Below are 8,774 nucleotides of genomic sequence, written 5' to 3'. Positions count from 1 at the left end.
TATGTTTGTTTTTAAGATATTAATTAAGACTTTGATGTTTTAAGGTATTTAGACTTTGATGTACTTGGACTTACAAATGTTTTATATTTGTTTGGTTGTGTATTAAGACTTTTAAAGTTTTAAGGTAGTAAGGCTTTAATATTTGGTTAATAGTTGGTATGCTTGGACTTTAAATTTTAAAGGCATTGAGACTTAAATATTTCTATTAGAAATTTAGAATGTGTAAACTTTGTTATTTAATATTTTTATTTATTATTTACAATATTTGATGTTATTATTAGAAGTATATTTATATCATTTTATTTTTTTTTTTTCCTCATGTTTTCATAAGTTAAATAAAGGAAAAGAAATTTAAAATCTGAGTCAATATTCATTTAAACAATTTAGATTTTGGGCCCGCGGACTTATCCGTTTATCCGCGGGTTTCACGGGCCGGATACGGACATTTAAGTCCATTTATTTCGCGGACCGGATTTATCCGGCCCGTTAAAAATGCGGACTTCGTGAACCGGGCCTTAAACGGGCCGGACCGGTCCGCATACCCACCCCTAGTCACAATGACAGAAGTATGTACATTGCATCTTGGGTATGTCTGTTTCAATTTGGTTTAGAAATCTTTTTAATGAAACAACCGCTTATTGGAAATTTTTACATGTAAACTTTTTTTAAAACAGCAGAAGCAGGAAAACAAAAAGCAAAAAAAAAAAAAACCTGCATTTTTTTTAATAAACATCTAGTTATTGTTTTTCTTTTTTTTTTTTATAAAAAAAAATCAACTATGGCATAAGAGAGAGAAGAATGTAAAAAAAATAAGGAAAGTAATTTTAGTTAAAAAGTGTTTTTTTTAATGATTGTAAACAAACACTTATCAATTTTAGCTTAATTAAAAATCGCTAAAAAATAAATTAATGTTTTTAATCAATTATTTTTAATTTAAACGAACAAATCCTATGCGACAAGCAATTATATCACTTCTATTGGCCAGTTTATTTAAAATTAAAATGTTATTCCTAAATGATATACTTTTTAAAAAAGTAATTATTTAAGAAATACACAAGATTTACTTAAAAAAAATTAAAATACTTTTTTAATATCTACAATTTTACTTATTTTATCTTTAAGTTCCTATATATAGCTTATGATAAACTTTTTTAGTTCATATATTTACATTTTTTTAATTATTTTTAATCTTTGTCATTAATTTTTTGTAACGTTCAATGTGAATGACATGGACTTATAAGGGTAATTTATTTAGTTTTATGAATGGTGATGTGTCACTTAGTGGGTTGAGAGGAAAAAAAATGAAAAGTCTAGATAATTTTTTAAATAATCAATATTTACTATAACAAAATGTTATATAAATGAACATTTAAATTGTATTGATAATTGCATAGCAAATCATTAAGTAAAACATGGATTAAGTGGCACATAGCCGTCTAAAAAAGCAAAAATATTACCTTCACATGAATTTAATAAATTCACACCACTAATACGAAAATAACGTTGCGAAAAAATTAACGCTAAAAACTTAAAGATAGAGCAAAGAAAAGTACATGATAAAAAAATATTTTTAAAAAAATAAAAAAACAATTTTTTTATATTAAAATAAACAGTATAAACTTAGACAAATATATAAATAACAAAATTATTTATTATATTAAAAAAGAAAAAAATTAAACAAACAAGCATGATATTTATACGTAAAAAACGTTTATATTCACAAACTCTTGCATATTTACCACACAAATCATTAAGCAATATGCAATCAGACCTATCATATTTTTTATGTTCTAAATTATGAGTTTAATTTTCACACACTTTTGTATAAAAAAATATATATTATTAGCTAGTTAGAATTTACTTCAAATATATTTATTATAAAAATTAATAATTCTATCATACATACTATCAATGATTAAGTAATGGTGTAAATTTTTTTTTAACATATATATTCTAATTAAACTCCAAAATAATATTGCTCTTCCAAGTATTTTTTATCTTAAAGTTATGCCTAAACCCTAAATCCTAAACGTTTATATTCACAAACTCTTGCATATTTACCACACAAATCATCCCTATCATTTTTTTATGTTCTAAATTATGAGTTTAATTTTCACACACTTTTGTATAAAAATATATATATATATATATATATATATATATATATTATTAGCTAGTTAGAATTTACTTCAAATATATTTATTATAAAAATCAATAATTCTATCATACATACTATCAATCATTAAGTAACCGTGTAAATTTTTTTTTACATATATTTTCTAATTAAACTCCAAAATGATATTGCTCTTCCTAGTGTCTTTCTCCTAGAGTTATGCCTTACCAAAAGGAGGTTGAGACTCATATTCTGATGGAATTATGATGTCTGTAACTTGAAAAAGAAATATCCAGATTTTTAGCTCTTTGTGGTATAGTTACTAAAATGACCCTTGATTTTGATCCATTGCCCTTGTGTTGGTCGTCATTATCACTCACAGTTAGAGCTGGTGTACCATGGCAAGTAGTGTGATCTTCTTTAATGAGGTTATGTCACACCAACTAGCTAGCTTCCACAAAATCCCACTCCGGAAAAGCTATGTAAGAACTACAAAAAACTTTTATAAAACGATCGATACTCTTCTTTAATAGAAAATACTTACCTAAAGAAATGTTTGATACCTAAGTTACTTTAAGTGTTTCTTAAAATAAAATTACAGTTTTTATTTTTTTCATTAGTTTATGCCAATCATAAATGCTAGCCTTTATTATATGAGTTATGGAAGTGAAATTTTCATTTTTTGAATAATAACACCACTAAAATTAGACTCGTGTTTTCTAATTGCATACATTGCTTTGTTAGCCAAATATGATATTTTGTTTGAATTGATTTTATATATAGAAGCAAAAATATCCAGTAAATTTTTTAGGTTAAACTAACGAAGATGTTTGTTCCTTTCACAGAAGACCATACTCGAAATAATTAATCACTACTAGAAAAGTATTATTTTCTTGCAAATTTTTCTGTAAAAAATTATTTACAGAAATTATTTGCAAATTTTCTTGCAAAAAAATATTTGTAAATTTTTTTTGCGAATTTTCCTGCAAAAAAATATTTGCAATTTTTTTACGAATAATCATAGAAATTTTTTTTTTCATGGTAAAAATTTGCAAAATTTGCAACACTTACCTTACAAGTTGATTTGTATGGTTGAGTGTTAGGCTTATAATCTACAACCTTAGAATTTAAAAAGATTATGTATCACATGTTGGAGGCATGGAAACAAATGCTTCGGATGAATTCAATGTGAACATTTGAAAGTTGAAGAATTATTGATAGAATTTATAGTAATTTCTTTAATTTTTTTCGTAAAAAATATTCCTGCAGAATTTCTTGCGAAAAAATTCGCAGGAAAGTTTCCTGTGAATTTTATTTTTCAGGAAACTTTCCTGCAATTTTTTTTTTTGCGAATTTTTTTCGCAAGAAATTTCGCAGGAAAATTTCTTGCGAATTTTAAAATTCGCAAAAATATATTATCCACGAAGGTATTACCTGCAGATTGTCGCCACCCGCCGAAACGGACGTTGGCATTCGCGACGATGGTTGGACTCTTTTTAGTTTTAGAAATGTTGGATTGTTAGAACGACTTATTCTCAAACTGAGACCTCATCGAACTAACAATATTTATTAAATGATTCTCACCGACCTATGTTAATCCCAAACGGGACCCTCCATAGATTAGCGGTTTTCGTAAAAAGAAGGGTTCTTGGAGTCGCCACCAATATTTTACTCAAAACATTGGAAAAAGATACAAGGCAATTGATTTTCATAAATCAACTTTGGCCACTACAACCAGAGTCGGGTAAGGGAGTCGGTTACGTGCGAGGAAGGTGTTAGCACCCCACAACGCCCCTTTCGGGTTCCCTATGACGGATTATTTCATAAATAATAGTATAAAGTTACTAAATTACCCCTATTTATTAGAAATGATTATAGATTAAATATTTACATGATGAAAGCTCTAAACATGCAATGCGACAATCAAAAATCAATAAAAGCGGTAAAAGAAAGGATTTAGAAAGAAACCTCCGAAGCGGGCTTTTATATATATCAGAACAACGTTAAGAGGCTTTTTGGCGCTCCTTCCCACTACACGTCCGCTCGCTCCTTTCCCCTAAAGACAAATTTTTACTATGGAAATCAAAGAGATTTCCCTTCGACTTGTTCGAATCTCAAGCTAATGGCTCATGACTCAAGAACTTCGTCGGATCGGCTCCCGGAGAGATATCTAGGGCAGAGAAAAGCTCAAAAACCCAAGAATACTCAGTAGGAGGGTTGAGGAATGTGTAAAAAGTGTGGAAGGACGTGCCAATGACGTCCTATTTATAGGATTGAAGGCGCAATACGGCCTGGGAGGTCAATACGGCCCGTACTGGGTTTTTGAACTACAGTACGGCCGTATTGAATTTGGTACGGCCGTACTGAAGTTCAAAAACTTCAGTACGGCCGTATTGAGTTCAGTACGGCCGTATTGCAATTCAAATGGCCCAGTACGGCCGTACTGAACCTCTGGGAGGGTGTATTGAGCTCCAATCCTTGCACACCCTTATTCTAAGCTATTCTAAGACTTCTAGACCTACAAAGAATCATCCTAGGGTCTTCCAAGAGTCCTTCCGGCTGACTTTCCTTCGGTCTTTGAGAGTCTTGGAGCTTTATTTCCGACCCGGACAATTTTAGGGGTCTATAGCTGCCCCCCCTTTACTTAGTCGAATGGCTTTTTGGTGTACCGGTTGACAAGTAAAGGAGTTGACCCAATTGTCCGGGGAGTGAGCCACCCTTCCAACTTGTAGTGTCTTCAGGTGGGAAAACTGTTGAGTAGCCTCTCCAGGTTGAGTATTAGTCGTCGCCTCTCCAGGCTCGTGCATACTTCGGTGTTTCTGACGACCTCAGTAGCGTGAGTTTGCCCTCTCCAGGGTCCGCATGCCTCCGTGTTTCTGACGACGTTGGCAGCTGCATACCTCCGTGTTTCTGACGACGGGGTAGCTGAGTATTAGTCGTCGCCTCTCCAGGCTCGTTGCATACCTTGGTGTTTCTGACAACCTCGGCAGCTGCATACCTCCGTGTTTCTGACGACGGGGTAGCTGAGTATTAGTCGTCGCCTCTCCAGGCTCGTTGCATACCTTGGTGTTTCTGACAACCTCGGCAGCTGCATACCTCCGTGTTTCTGACGACGTCGGTAGCTGAGTATTAGTCGTCGCCTCTCCAGGCTCGTTGCATACCTTGGTGTTTCTGACAACCTCGGCAGCTGCATACCTCCGTGTTTCTGACGACGTCGGTAGCTGAGTATTAGTCGTCGCCTCTCCAGGCTCGTTGCATACCTTGGTGTTTCTGACAACCTCGGCAGCTGCATACCTCCGTGTTTCTGACGACGTCGGTAGCTGAGTATTAGTCGTCGCCTCTCCAGGCTCGTTGCATACCTTGGTGTTTCTGACAACCTCGGCAGCTGCATACCTCCGTGTTTCTGACGACGGGGTAGCTGAGTATTAGTCGTCGCCTCTCCAGGATCGTGCATACTTTGGTGTTTCTGACAACCTCAGTAGCGTGAGTTTGCCCTCTCCAGGGTCTGCGGTTTGCCCTCCCCAGGGTTGCATACCTCCGTGCTTCTGGTCACTTTGGTAGCGTGAGTTTGCCCTCTCCAGGTGATGGAAATAGTAAGGAGGAGTGAAGGATGTTCTTCTCCTTGAATTTGCCTAGGCTTGGATCTCTTCAAAGGAGACTTGAATCCGCAGCTATGAACACTTGAAGAAGGATGATTCTCGGTTGGAATAGGCTTAAGCCTTGGATGGAAGCATTCAAGCTTAAGGTGCAAGGGAAAGCTCACTTCAAAGAGGAGGAAATCCTAGAAGGGTTCCTAAGGTGAAGCTTTCTCTCATGGTGACTCTTGAACGAAATTTGGCTGAATAAGCTCTCAAATTTCATTATTCTCAAAAGTGAATACAAAGAGTGGAAGAATCACTTAAGTAGGGTTCCAAGTGTGCAACTTTGGGCGCCTAAATCCAAGGCTACATGTGGCGCCCAAAATTTGAATTCAAACTTGAAATTTGAATTCAAATTTTGGCTCCCATGTGCTAGTCCGAAAATTTAGGTGCCTAGATGCATTTAGGTTTGATTTGAGAGTTATTTAGGGTTAATTTGAGTGGCACATGTTCAGCCACCCATGGTGCTAAACATGTGACTCAAATGTAACTTAAATGACTTCCAAATTAAACCTAGTTTAACCTATTTTACCTATTTAAGTAATTCTTGTATATTCCTAATCTAATGACCTAAATACAATGGTAAAACAAATACAATGGAAAGGAAAAATTACAAGAATGAAAATGAGCCCAATATTGGGTACCAAAAGCCCAAAGGCCCATGAAGCCCAAAACTAGGCCCAACAAGCCTAAAACCTAAAATGCTACTCTATGTGGTCCAAAATACAAGACCAAAATATATGATACCTATACTAACATGATGTATACAAAACATATGAAAATAGCTATAACAAAATATGGCCCATGAAAAGTAAAACTTGGGCCTTCCCAGGCCCATCAGGCCCATTGGGCCCTGACTGGCCCAAACCTTCATGTCTAGCCAACTCCTCTTGGCTCCTTCAATATGTCACCTCTTGCCTTCCTAGGCATGATTCCATCATCCCCTCCCTCTTGAAAAGGATTTGTCCTCAAATCACGAGGATGCATGGAATAAGAAACATCACCTACATACACAACAAACCATGTATAAGAGGTGACATGTTTATGATGAGAAAATGGATTATGGATCCTAAGAGGAGTCCTTATATCTAGCCTAAGAAAAAATAAACTATCAAAATTAGACTCCCTAAAAGTAGAAATAGGCTCCTCTCCTAAGCATAACCTAGAAGTAAAACCTAAGAATGTAATAACACTATGACTAAGACAATGAAAAGAATGATTTTTAAACACTACAATATCTTGCCTAAAATACCCTAAATGGTAGCCTAGGCTTTTCCTAAAATATAAAGAAAAGAATACTAGAAAACGTCCTAAACAATTTTGAATCATATTGTTTGGTAGATAAAATGTCTTGGAAAATCTTGAAAACTCATATAAACTATTTTTGTTTTGTAGGGAAGGGTGCAAATTAAGTTCAAATAGAGATGAACTTCCCATAAGATCAAAAATAGAATATGAAATATGACAAGATGTATCTATCAAACAATATATTCCAAAATTTGGGTGCTTTATTAGAAAAACTATGGTAGAAGGATTCCTAAAGAGAGGAAGGCTATCTTCCTTGGGCACCTCCAAGGAAGTAGCACAAGAAGTGGAACTAAATGTAGTCCACTCCTTCTTCACTACATCTTGAAGTTGAGATTCATTTTTCTTTAGAATGATTTGTTCTTGAATCTCTACTTCATGACTAGTGGTAAGATTAGGGTAAGAGTTAAGGTCTTTATTTATGAAGAGAGTATTTTGTAAATGATTTTTAGTGGTAGAACAACTCTCTTCACTCACAAGTCCTTTAGAGGAATTATTTTCCTCCTTACTCTTCCCTAAGAGCAATGCCTTTTTTCTTTCTTTTTCTCTTGTTTTTCTCAATTTTTCTTTTGCTAAAAGTTTTTCTCTCTTTTGTTTAATAATGTGAAATTCTTCCTCTAAAATTGCAATTTGTGCTTTTTTTTCAAGTTTTTCTTTTTCTTTTTTTAAAGCTTCTTGCTTTGTCCAAGGTGTTAGTGATTTAAGCCTTTGAGTAGAATGTGAAAAACCTTTTGGAGAGCTTAATTCACTACCACTTGAGAAATATTTTCTCATGATTAAACAAAAGAATTTTTTTGTATATGCTATGCAAAAAGTTATAAAATGTTTTTGGTATTTTCTAGGAATGAAAATAACACTTGGAAGTCTAAGTGTACAAGTTGCACTATCAAGGGAGGTGAGCTACAAAGAGCCACTTAACAACCAAGCCTTTTCAAGTGGAAATCACTAAACTCCTTTGTGGTATCTCCAATTCCCCAAAACTTTTCACAAAAATTTTGAATGCTTTTTCACAATTTGTTTGTTTTTTTTTTTTTGAGACTAAACTAAACGTTAGCAAGTAAATCTACACAAGTCTAGACGTTTCAAGGCAGCAAAAAATAAAGCAATTAAAAGACAAAGAACTTAAAGGAAACAATGTAAGCAACTAGTCGGATATCCTAAGTGGAAGCTTGAAACATATGAAATTTCCAAGCCACTTCCACTAGCACTACACGTGAGGATGCTAACAAGGAGTTAGATATACCTGACCAGCTTCTTAATACTCCCTCCAAGCTTTACAAATTGATTTTAAAATACAAGAGAGATTGCAAAATTTAAACTAGCCTAGAAAGCAATAAATGGCGGTTTTGGTGACCAATTTAGTGACGGTTTTTGTTGTGCAAATTTTCCAACACTTAATCAAGTGTTTAATCCGCCACTAATCCTTCAATATGATGCTACTGGACCTGCAAAAGAAACACAACAAAGAGGTTAATGGTGGCTGCCTCACAAGGTGAAAGGAATGGTCACTCAAGTGAAGGAAGTTTAGGAGAAGTTTTGGTCACTAAATTAGGTCAAATTTTTAGGTCTTAGTGTCCAAACTTTTCCTACTCTTTGTTGAGCAATGCTTGATCCTTGAGCAAGGATTTGAGGCCACTTCCAGCACAGGGAAATTATTGAAAGAAAACTAGACAAGCAATAAAGCACAATTTGGAAAGCTTATACCAAAAGTTAAGAGT

This window comes from Cajanus cajan, chromosome 1 (assembly GCF_000230855.2).
Source record: "Cajanus cajan strain Asha chromosome 1, NIPB_CcT2T_4, whole genome shotgun sequence".
NCBI lineage: Eukaryota > Viridiplantae > Streptophyta > Magnoliopsida > Fabales > Fabaceae > Cajanus > Cajanus cajan.
Note: the sequence above shows the minus strand (reverse complement) of the source record.